A 12,566-nucleotide genomic window follows, 5' to 3' on the forward strand; every position below is an offset into this window, starting at 1 on the left:
TTATAATTATAGTAAGCTTGTGTATGATTGGATTTCTATATATTAGTCTGTGTATGCCACTAATATGATTTTTAATGTTTATTTATGCTCTAGCTTACATTGAATCTTGATTGAATTCACATGTTTGCTATACGATAACCACTTATCTACTAGCCATTGCACTGTACACCCAAGAAATTTTTGTTTAGTTTTAAGATGATTGGAAAAAAATGTATGAAAAAATGTAGATAGAGTTGAGACTTCATATTTGAATTTAAAATAGTTTTTAATGAAATTGTATCATTTTTTAGAAGCACAAATATATATTGTAGATAAAGTTGACAAATTACTTTGCTTTTGTTATTATAACAATCTATGCAATTAACAAATTAATATTCATTTCCTTACAGAAGTCAAATTTTCAAACTATATGAAATTTGAAGTAAGTAATATGAGAATAGTATAAGGAAAAAAGAAAATTATTTGTTCTTGTAAAGAAAATAAATGACATAGAACCAATAAGAGGAAGAAAATAAAATATCAGTTGTGTTAAATACCTAATTTTTGAACGTTGGTGACTAAATAATTATATCTATAAAGTAGTTAAATTAAATAAAAAGGAACAATTACTTAAATGATCTTATGTTAACAAAATATAGATTCAAATGCAAAAAGTATAAAGATACAAAGAGATAGGTTTTTGTTTTAGTGAAATTGGCTAAAGTAAGTGGTTGAAGGAACAAACCTAGACTTCTTTAACTTTTGCTTGATGATCTTGTGTTTGGTAATTCTAGAAATTGTCATGCCAAAAGGGAGAAATGGTGATTGGAAGAAGTTTCAATTAGACTATAATAGTATGCTACCCATTATTTTTTCTTGTCAGATAAAATTTTATCCAAAATGACAAATTTGAATACAATGATGGAAGTTTCTATCTCTCACATATAGAAGTAGTATATATCATTTCCTATGCTACAAGGAACCTCAAAAGTTGCAATTGTCATGTGAGAGTGAAAAAATGTGATTCAAAGGGCTTTCCATTTGACTATTATAGTATGTCACCCATTATTTTTGTTTTTGAGATAACAGTTTATCCATAATGGAAGATTTTAATGTTGCAATGCAAGTTCTCTCCTCACATGTAAAATCAATATATATCATCTCCTATGCTACTCTCTTTTCATTGGAATTATAAATTTTGAAAAAGTGGTAGCTACTCCATGTCATCCATTCAAAACAGATTTTTTGTTCTTTATGTAATCATAGTCGCTAGTAACTTATGATTGAGAAACTCTATACAAGAAAAAAGAATGCTACTATTAGTAGTAGAGATATTTGTAAGGTAGCAAAATTGAATATCACCATGTTTTCTTTTAAAAATCAATTTCATACGAAAGAAGACTAAATCTTCTAACTCAATTAGAAGCCAACCAATAAGTGTAGTACTTGAACCATAAATTTGAGTGTGTGATAAACACATCATTCCTGGCTTTGTGCAAGTGAAAGTCAAACAAAAAATACAACTATTAATATTATTTCATTTTTTAGCTTGAACTTGAATTTGTGGAATGTAACACACAAGCCTATTGCCTTTATCTTGACAAAAAACTAAATTAAAGAAAGGTACTTCTTGATTGTTAAGAAAACAAATTATTACATAAAAATCCCATACATGTTTAGTTAAATATGAAGAGAGGTTAACATTGAAAAAATTTATCACATAAACTTTTAAAATAAACATCGATGGGATTAAAACCCTACATACACTGTGATAAGTGGCTAAAGTTTCTTGGCTAAACTAGTTTAAAGCTGAAATTTATGAGAGCAAAATTAAAATTGCAAATTAGATCTTTAAATTTGAAAAAGTGTGCAAGTTTTTAAAAACTCTAACAACATCGCATGTTGTTGTTGCTCTTTTTTTTTCTATATCTTATGATTACCCTACTTTTCACAAACATATCGACAAAAGTATAGATATTCATTTTTTTTCAATTGGTGAAGAACCCAAATACACTACCATTCAATTTTTCCATTAAGTGAAAAGATAATCAAAAGATAAGACATTAAAGACCAGCTAGATAGAGAAAAACACACAAAAAAGACATCTGGCAAAGACAAAAATCCAGCAAGAAGCTAAAAGAGGCAAACAGACAACACAAAGATAACTAAGGGATAACCATGAGCAATAGACTCTAAGAAAGGTTTATGATAAGCTCCACCGCTTCTTTCTCCAAATGGACCATAGAGGTAGTAGAACTCGTCAGTTCCTCTAGCTCCTTGGCATGCTGGGTCATCTTCCTAGTACTAGCTTGAGTTATTTTACCATGACCAGTAGTTCCCCCTTCAAGAGTCAGAACCTTGTCCTCACTAGTATCAATAGTGTTCTTTTCCTAATGGATTTGTTCTAAAGCTGTCGACAGAGGCTTTCATAATTTTTTGGCTTTGTTCTCTAATTTTCTTTAGGGTGTTCTCATGGTTGAGAACCCGCTTCTCCAAATCATTGAAGCTAGCCTCCACAACCGTAAATTGAGATCCATATGCTCTAATGATATCCTCTACATCACTGATGGCTTTCGTCAAATCATTCAAGTAGTTAGGCAGGATACTGAGCTTACCTGTTCCAACAGCTTCTAAGGTATCCACTTTTCTAGATGAATCCTCCTATTTGTTCTTCGAACTGTCCATCTCTGAATAGACCCAATCAATAACCTTGCACAACTCCATCATCCCACTCCTCATGGTTAAAGGAGAGTTTCTACTATTAATGTTGAACTCAGCGATAGTATTATCTAGGGTCTCTACGTTAAGACCCGTAGCAGTGGGAGACAGAGTATCACCTTCCTTCACCGTCTTCCAGTCTTATTCAACATCATCTATCCTTTTATTGGGATCCTAAGGATTGGGTTGAACATTTAAAAAATCATTCACTTTATCTGGGTTGATTTTGGCGATGACAGGGCTTCGCTTGTTTTTCTTCTTTTGCCGTGGCATAAAATAAACACTATTAGTCTCCATCCCCTCATCATCCTCTTCGTCATCTTCAAGCCAGTGTCCTCATCCTAAACCTTACTTCTTTTTCATTCAATCCGTTTTCCAGCTTTCTTTTTTCTAGACATAGAAGCCAAATCTTTGTCCTTTCCCTGGATAGAACCTTTAGCAGAGGTAATTCTATCACCATCATCTTCCCACTCAGTATCAAACCCCTCATCTTCACTGTCTTCTAAGTTCACAGACTCATCATTTGAAACTCAAAGCTTAGTGATAGAATGCTGCATAGGGGAGGCCTTGACATGGTTGTATAAAACAAACATTAACCTTTCATGCATGGGAGGGTTATTGTCCAGATTAGACCTAAAATCTTTAATGCTAGTGTTAAGGGAGATAAACAAATAGAAGGGTATAGACACCAGATCTTTATGGTGAAAATAATTTAGAAGCACAAAGTGATAACCATAGACACAAGAGTATCTACCATCAAGAGTTACATATTGCATGACAGCAAATAAAATCCATCTCCATACCTTCTTTATCACTTTTAGCGAGTAGTAGGTTTTTCCGGATTTCACCAAGTTGGTTTGGCTATCTCTTGATCTCTTTCCATGTACCTCTCTCTTTGCATCTCATTATCTCTTAGAAAATTAAGAAATAATGATTAAAGGATATTAGAATTAATTTAATTTATATTTGTTACATTATTAAAAATTTATTTATTGTAGAATAGTTATATTTGAATTTTTTTTTTATAATAAAATAAAATTCATCTTAAAACATAAATTAAATTCTTAAAGAGAGAGAAAGATAGAGAAAATAACTTTTGATTACTCATTTCATGCTAATAATTTAAGGATGGTGTGTATTCTTGGGTAATTATGGTGAGGGTGGAATGTCATGTCATTAGGGAGAGAGATACAGAGATACAGAGATAGAGGTATATAAATATATTGATAAAAAGTGATAGAGAGAAGAGAGACATATCAATAGATAGAGAGGAAGATTGAGTAATATAAAAAGACAAAAAGGGATAGCGATGCAGCCATGGTCCAGTGGGTCCTCAAAAAGAACTGGCTAGATTAGCCAGCCAGAGTAACACAACGGAAGCAACAACACATAGAAATATTACAGAATCAGACATTCACTTTGTCATATATTGAGCATAGAACATCTGGTACTCAATCTGTTACATGTAGGATAACATGCAAGATTACAATACATTTGGAACTCTTAGAGTTATTCGGATCTCCAATCTTTAATTTAGAACCTCATCTAATTGATATCCTCTAATGACTACAAAAAATTATATATATCCTCCAGAACACATCTGGGTCGACCACAAAAGATTACATTAACCAAAGAAGGAAAATGAAACGTGTAATATAGGTTGGCCCCAAAACATGAAGAGCCCATCCGCCAAGAACAATCCAAAAGTGTAGACCACAAAGGAAGGTCAGCCAAGGGCCTCAAAATATCAAGTGTAGTGCCAAAGGTATCTTTAATCCAAGAAATCACTCCAGAAAAGAAGAAATCTCAAACTTAGACAATAAGCTCAAAACTGCTCCAGAACCCGAAAACATTTACTCTAGAAAGAACAACTCACCGAAAAAGAACCCATATGAACTAGAAATATGGAATAATGCACAACAACATGCCTAGAACTCAAAAATATAATTGACAATGAAAGGTAAACAACTATCAAAATACACTGAATGAAACACAAAAAACTGCTACATGAACTCTGTTACCAGATTTTTACCTACAGGCTCAATCAGGTAGAGCCACTATGTTTTTGAAGCAAATGGTGCATTTTATAATATTTTAGGCTACATTCAGTCATACAAATGAGATAATTTTACAAGATTACATGGATACAAATCATTTCATTCATTCATGTAAATGAAACATAAAAGATTTATAATCTTTTGAAAAACGTAATTTTTATTGAATGGAAGAAAATACATGTGTCTCACACAAGAAACTGTGAGACTAAATTTACTCATATGATGCAAATTAAAAGCTTAAATATGCATAAATGAGTGAATGTAAAAGAAGGGAAGCATGCATATGAGGAAACCAATCATTGCCTGAATGAGTGGTAGTGTTGGTTTGTTTTGTTGCTCTTGGTGTCTTGGCTTTGTTTCTTTACCTGACTCTTGCTTGTAGGTGTCCTCTAGCTTCCTACATAGATGGGAACAATAAGTTAGAAAAATTGTTCTAAGATATTAATGATTATATCCTACACATGTAAATTCACACATGCATACATATGCTAACTCCTAGGTGAATCGTTATCAAAGCCAAAGCAATACTGTCATACACACCTAAAATGAGCACTTTATTTCTAACTGTTTGCTTCATGTGTAGAAATAGGGCTAATCATTTTCAGTTTCAACATGTGGGGTAAAATGAGGCTCCCACAAGGGTTGATCCCAGCATGTAAATGAAATGTACAATTACTACATTTTCCCCTTAGAGTATTTAAGTCCAAAGTCTTGCCAAAGGAATAATCCGATTTGAAAGGAAAAAATATTGATGTTTATCTTTGTTTTTGTCATCAAAGGATTCATTTGGCATAAACTCTGGACTTAAATGGTATCAAAGTATTCATGCCATTCAAGGAGAAACTAGTGAGGCATACAACAGTTATTCAAAGACAACAAGGAGAAAATGCAGATTCAAAGTAAAATGGAGGAATAGCAGCAGTCCTAGATACCTTGTTAGAACTGTCAGTAAAAATGAAAAGGGACATCATTTTAAAGAAGCACTTGGGCAGATCCAAAACTTCCAAAGTTCCATGAGGCATACAATAGTTATTAAAGAACAATGAGGAACTGCAAAAGACAATGGTAAGTCATATTAACAACAAGGGGTATTCACATCATAACCCTCAATGACATCCTACATCAAACATGCTGCAAAATGAAAATTTAAAGTTTTGTAACTCTAAGTGATGGTGAAGTTTTTTTTAGAGGTATTATTATTCACTCACTATTAATATAAAATCAGAGGGAGTACAATGACTCTACTGAGTGATCAAGAATGCCATTGACTGTTTGAGTCACATAAAGCAAAGTCTCAGCCATTAAAAAGGATATAATGATATCACAACTGGGGATATGATCACAAACAACAGACACAAACAGTAGTTGCAACCTTTTGTTTCTCATATGCCATTGAACATGTTCATACAAGATATAGCTAGGAGTTATAAGTAGATTCAAAACTGTGATATTTTTTGTAAACGGTTTTGCAATCATTAATTACAAGTTTAAGAATGACAAAAGCAAGGCCAAATCTGCTCTTTTATAGTAGTCACCTGCCGTCAAGAGTATGAGTACATTTTCATCAATATGCAGAGATAGGAAGTGTATTTTTCAGCTAAATTAATGAATCAAGGACCATTTTCATTTTGAAATACTATGTACATTCATGAATACAAAATTCCATTACAGTATATGTATTTTGCATTCAAAAGTGAAACACAAAGATCCAAAACTCCTAGAAGTGCATGAAGATAAGAATATGCTACAGCCAACAATCAAGTCACAGTGAGAAGCCTCAAAATACACCTAGAGAAAACCATATAAGAGATAAAGGCCTCTAGTAAAGAGATGCAATGCCTTGAAAGATGAAAGTACAGACCCAGAGAAAAGACAGAGATACCCACAAACAAGAAACCCCAAATTTTTAGAATGACAATATGGCAAATTTTCACTGACCAATGACATCCATGAGAGGGTTTCTAAGAAAGATCAAACACAATCAAAGCATCAAATACAAATTTTCTAAAAGACACAGTCAAACTCGATAGTATAATAAAGAGAGCTATTCATTTTTTCCAACCTCTATCATAGATAACAATAAATATAAAAGAGTAGTCACGATTCCAAAAGGTTAGTGCAAGAATCATCACTGGTGTAAGATTGTTCAAATAAACAAACATTAACAGTGACTCAGAGAGCCGTGCATGAAGAATAGATATGCTACAACAGTCATGTTAAGACTAAGAACCATTCGCTAGAGCGATAACTCACCTGGAGCACATAGCAGCAAGGAGAGTCATTGCAGATGTCATGGCTGCCATGGAGGTTGTCAAAACCTCTCGGCCTCAAGCTTCTTTAGGAATTTTGGATGGAAATGAGATGTTTCATCTCTTTCATCACATTTTGTTTTAGGGTTATTTTTTTCCCTAGGGAAAAAGTCGACCATTATGTTTTTTGGTGGGATATTTTATTATAATAAAACCTTGTAGTTTATTTCCACCGTGGGCTAAGACTTATGTTCTATGCTTTCTTCAAACTCTTTGCCTCAATACAAGGATCTTTAGGATTGTTTAAATGATTTTGAATCACTTATTTTCTTTTTTATTCTTCTAATTATTGTTGAATGTAATAGGAGAAATATTCATTAAAGCAGTTAATAAAGGATCTTTATTCAAATATTTCTTTATTTGCATTTATTTTATGAGTCAAGGGGGGGAGGGCATTTGAGATTCTTTAAAGAGTTTGAGAGCATGTAGGGTGGTTAAGTTGGTTTGAGAACATATGGAGGGTATATAGGGACTCTTTATGAGTCAATTTGGTCTTATTATTGCATTTCTGAGAAATTTATGGTTTGATTAAGTCATGTTGGACTTTTTCACCCATTTGGAGCACATGTAGAAAGAATATAGGTCCTAGATTTGAGGCATTTTGAATGCATCTAACACCAGTTTGTTGGGAGTTCCTATTCTGATGGATCTTTTGAAGGAAGATTGGAGGATATATTGATGTTTGTATCTCATTCTTGAGTTAGTTCCTGATTATACAGTTTGGAGCCTTAGTGACTTCTAATAGTCCTTTGTCCTCTCTTACTGCCATATTTTTGTAACTCATATATTTTGATATTGATAAAGCTACCTTGTAGACTTGTCATAGTTTGATCTCTTCTTATTCTTGCAGAGTTGTGCGTTTTCTGATTGATCAAGTTATTAGTGAAGAGTTTCCCCCTTCTTTATGATTTTGTCTCACTATATTTCATACCTTTTCTGCACAAGTGTCATGTGCAGGTTTCAAGTTGTGTCTAAGTTATTGAGTAATCTCATTCAGACCTTCCTACGAAACATTTATGCATGTGCATGTCTTGAATAAGTTATATTATCTTATAGCTGTTAGTATAGTTTTCAGAGTGCTTCAGCTTTCTGATTATCATAAAATTAGAAGTTTTGGTGAATCGCTTAGTATTTCCTTTTAGTTTGTAGAAGTAGGATTTTGCATTTTTAGTTATCTTGTTTCCCTTTTCCTAAAAATATAGTAGTTTTAAAGTTATAACTAGCTAGGAGGTTACCTTATCCTAAGGTTCAGTTCAGTCATAGGTGACCCACGACCTTGAATTGATCCCATGTTTCTCTAGAAAGCTTAGTTTGTCAAACTTTGCAGAGGGTAAATTTATAGGAGATAACAAATTAAACAAGAACAAAACTAAGGAAATTTTTTTGGTTGATGCAATATTTCTCATAGACCATGGATGCTCCTATATCAGACACCCCAAGCAGAAAGTGATGTTTTTTATGAGTGGAAACTCGTGAATATCAAAAAGGAATCAAAATAAGAACTCTCTTCTTATTTCTAATCCAAACATCTTCCTTGTCTATGAACTGCTTCCTTTCCTCTTCCAGAACCACAGCCATTTTCTCCAACTTCTGGTTCTCTTTGTTCTTCTTTTCTTACTTCTTATATGCACATTGTCTCTTCTTACTACTTTTCTCTTTACTCTGTAACTCATATTTATTTTTGCTACAAGACCTCATCCAGTCTACCACCGTAACCTTATAGCCATCCAGTTCCATCCTACTATTAGACTTATCTACTAGATCCTTCTACAAATCCATGCCACCAATCAGGGTAGCCTCTATAACTAGTTTCTCATTACTGCAATTCTTCCCAAAACTCAAATTTCTCACTTCTTTCTCCTTCTCCCTCAAGTAGTTCAAAGTGAACTTGTACCCATCCTTCTCAATAGTGATCAAGTTTCTTCTACAATCTTAGATATATCTTGTATCAAACTGCCAAGGTATAACCAACAAAACATGACAAGCACTCATAGACACAAAATCATGTAAGACCTCATCTTTAAAAGATCCAATATTAAAATGTACTAAACTCTGCTCCTTTACTTCTATCTTTTGATCATCTTGTAACCAACTCACCTTTTAAGGACAAGGATTCTTAAGCCTCTGCAATCCAAGCTTCTCCAAATTCTCCTCAGATACCAAATTATTAGTACATCCATTGTCCACAATAAACTTACAACACTTAACACCTGATTTGCATACAGTTCAAAAATGACTCCTTCTCTGAGAAGATCCGGTATCTTCCTTGCTCTACTCCATCAAGTTTCTCCTAAACATAAGAGGTTCTCCCTACTCTAGTGCACTTTTTGATCTAGTGACTCTAGCTTCCTAATCCTCATTTGTCACACAATTTCTTGCCACCCCTTTCTTGCACTCACAAGATCTATGTCCGATCTCTCCACACTTGAAAAATCTGCCCAAAATAATTCCACTACTACTACCATTGCCTTTTCTCTCTGTCTTCTGATCTACTTCTTTATTCCACTTAGGTTTTTGTTCTTCATCCACTTTTGCTTCTCTGAAACTGACACTCATCTGCTCCTTATATCTCTCTTTTTCTCTATAGTTATTTTGTTGTCTTCTTTTCACTTTCTCCTCTGCTTTCAAAGAATATAGGTAAGCCTCCTCAACTATAGAAATCTTTAGCATACTCATCTCATCTTGAATGTTAAATGCAATTCCATTTATGTATCAAAACACCTTCTGTGTATCGATCTCTCTATGTATAGATCTAATCAACACATTGTAGAATTCCTCAGTATACTCTTTCACACTCGTGTTTCTTTTCTTTAGGTTTTGCGACTTCTTGAATAATTCTAACTCATAGTCTCTTAGAATTAACTTAGCCTTCAATCTTGCAACCATCTATCTCCACTTCGTGATCTTCATTTCACCATTCTCAACTCTGTCTCTCTACAAATCTTTACACCATAACGCAACATGCCCTTTCAATTTAGTTTGTTCCTATCTAACCCTCTACGAGTCCTTAATATCCTCAAATTCAAAGTAGTCCTCCAACTCTTCGTTCCAATCAATCAAATCCTCCAAATTCGATATCTCAAAATAGTTCAAAATATCCACTTTATGTATTTTACTTGCTTGTGCCATTTCTTTCAAAAATATTTCCTCTCTTCCAACTTCCAGTCCTTCAGCCTCTTCTGCTTGAAGATCTTCTCTAGCTTCTTCATATTCATCCCCAGACTCTGGATTCCTTTGTAAACCAGCCAATGCATTTTGCATCTCATTCATCATCTTCTCTACCCTTTGAGGGTTCATCCTTTTAGGCGGTATCTCCTCCTTTGCTCCGGTACAACTTCCTTAACTTGGCAATCTCATTGTAGGTTTCAATTGCCTCACACTCGCAACCTACCTCCACTCAACGATCTGTTCACCCAAAGGAATGCCTCAAGGTTTACAGCTAGATCTGATACCACTTGATGTAGCCATGATCCAGTGGGTCCTTAAAGAGAACTAACTAGATCATGCATCAAGAGAAAGACAACATCAACAATAAAAGCACATATAAATATGATACAATCAGATATCAGCTTCGCCATATATTTAGCATAGAACATCGGGTACACTCACTAGTTACACACAGGCTAACATGCTAGATTACAATCCATTTGCAACACTCAGAGTTATTTGGATCCCCAATCTTGAATCTAGAACCTCATCTAATTCATGTCCTCTAATAACTATAAAAAACAATATATATATATATATATATATATATATATATATATATATATATATATATATATATATCATTTGGAACACACCTAGGTCGGCCATAAAAGATTACATTAACCAAAGAAGGAAAAGGAAATGTGTAAGATAGGTTGGGCACAAAACGTGAAGATCCCATCCGGCAAGAACAATCAAAAAGTGCGGACCACAAAGGAAGGTCGACCAAGGGCCTAATAATATTGAGTGTGGCACCAAACTGATCCAGAATCCAAGAAATCACTCCGAAAAAGAAGAAATCTACAACTTAGATGATAAGCTCAAAACTATTCTAGAACCCAGAATCAGTTACTCTGGAAGAAACAAATCGCCATAAAAGAATCGAAATGAACTAGAAGTCTGGAATAATGTACAATAACACACCTAGAACCAAAAAATCTGATCCACTACGAAAGATAAATAGCTACCAGAATACACTAAATGAAACATTGAAACTGCTACATTAACTGAACAAGAACAAAACTAAGGAAATATTTTTGGTTGATGCAAGATTTATCATAGACCGGGGATGCTCATGTATAATATAGGGAGAGAGATAGAGAGGAGTAAGAGGGACATAGAGAGAAATAGAGAGATAGAGATATCATACAAGATGGATGTGGTGAATAAGAGGGAGAGAAAGAGAGATGGAGATAATGATATATTTATAGCACTGGGAGAGATATATATTTGAGATACATATGGAGAGGAAAGAGTGAGAGAAAGAAGTTGATAGACACAAGTAATAGAGGAAGGTTTAGAGAGAGGGAGAGAGATAGAGATAGAGATAGGGAGGGAGAAATAGAGAGTGTGTGTATATGAGTTAGAGAGATGAAATAATATTAATAAAAGCTAGCATATCTTACTATATTTTTTATTTGACTTGCACTTGCAAAAAGTCAGGAATGACATTTTTTTGATGCACTTAAATTTATGGTTCAAGTACTACATGTACTTTTTGGCTCACACTTGAGTTAAAAGAATCTATTATTTTTAGTACATAGAATTGATTTTTAGTACATAGAATTTTGTTATCTCTCCCTCTCCCTTTCTCTTTCCCCCTCAAATTATATCAGTAATTATTACCAACCACTTTGGTAAAAAAAATCGTAACATATTGTCATGTCTTTGTATTTAAAGATATCTAATAGTATACTAAATCATATGATGTAAGAACATAAAGCTTAAACAAGGATAATTTATTTAGCATGCAGGTGGCTTATATACAAAAGGTGTATATTTTGAATCTTTCGCATTTAGGCTATTATATTTGCTAAATCTCTCTATCTCTCCCTCCCTTGGTCCCTCCTATCCCTTATCTATGTCTAATAATCTCCCATTTACTTCACGTATATCTCTATCCCTCCCTCTATCTATCTCCCCCTCTATATCTCTATATCTACTTCTCTCTATTTGTTTAAATCTCATAATTTTTCTCTCCCTCTCCCCTTTTCTCTATATCTCCTTATATCTCTATATTTCTATCTCTCTCTATCATTGATTTGGGGTTTATGTGTTAGTTGTTTTCTTCTTCTACAATTGTTTTGATTGTTGAGATTTCTCTTGGGGTGATTCTATATTGTTGCTTCTATTGAAATGCATTCTAATTGATATTCCTACTAAAAGAAAAGCTCTTTATCTTCTATAACTTTCTGCATTTAAGTATTTTATTATTAGTGAGAATTTTAGGCAAAATAGATTTATCTTTTCTTCCAAGATGATAACTAAAATCTTTTTCTAAAAAAATATTGAAAAA

This window comes from Cryptomeria japonica, chromosome 9 (assembly GCF_030272615.1).
Source record: "Cryptomeria japonica chromosome 9, Sugi_1.0, whole genome shotgun sequence".
Taxonomy (NCBI): domain Eukaryota; kingdom Viridiplantae; phylum Streptophyta; class Pinopsida; order Cupressales; family Cupressaceae; genus Cryptomeria; species Cryptomeria japonica.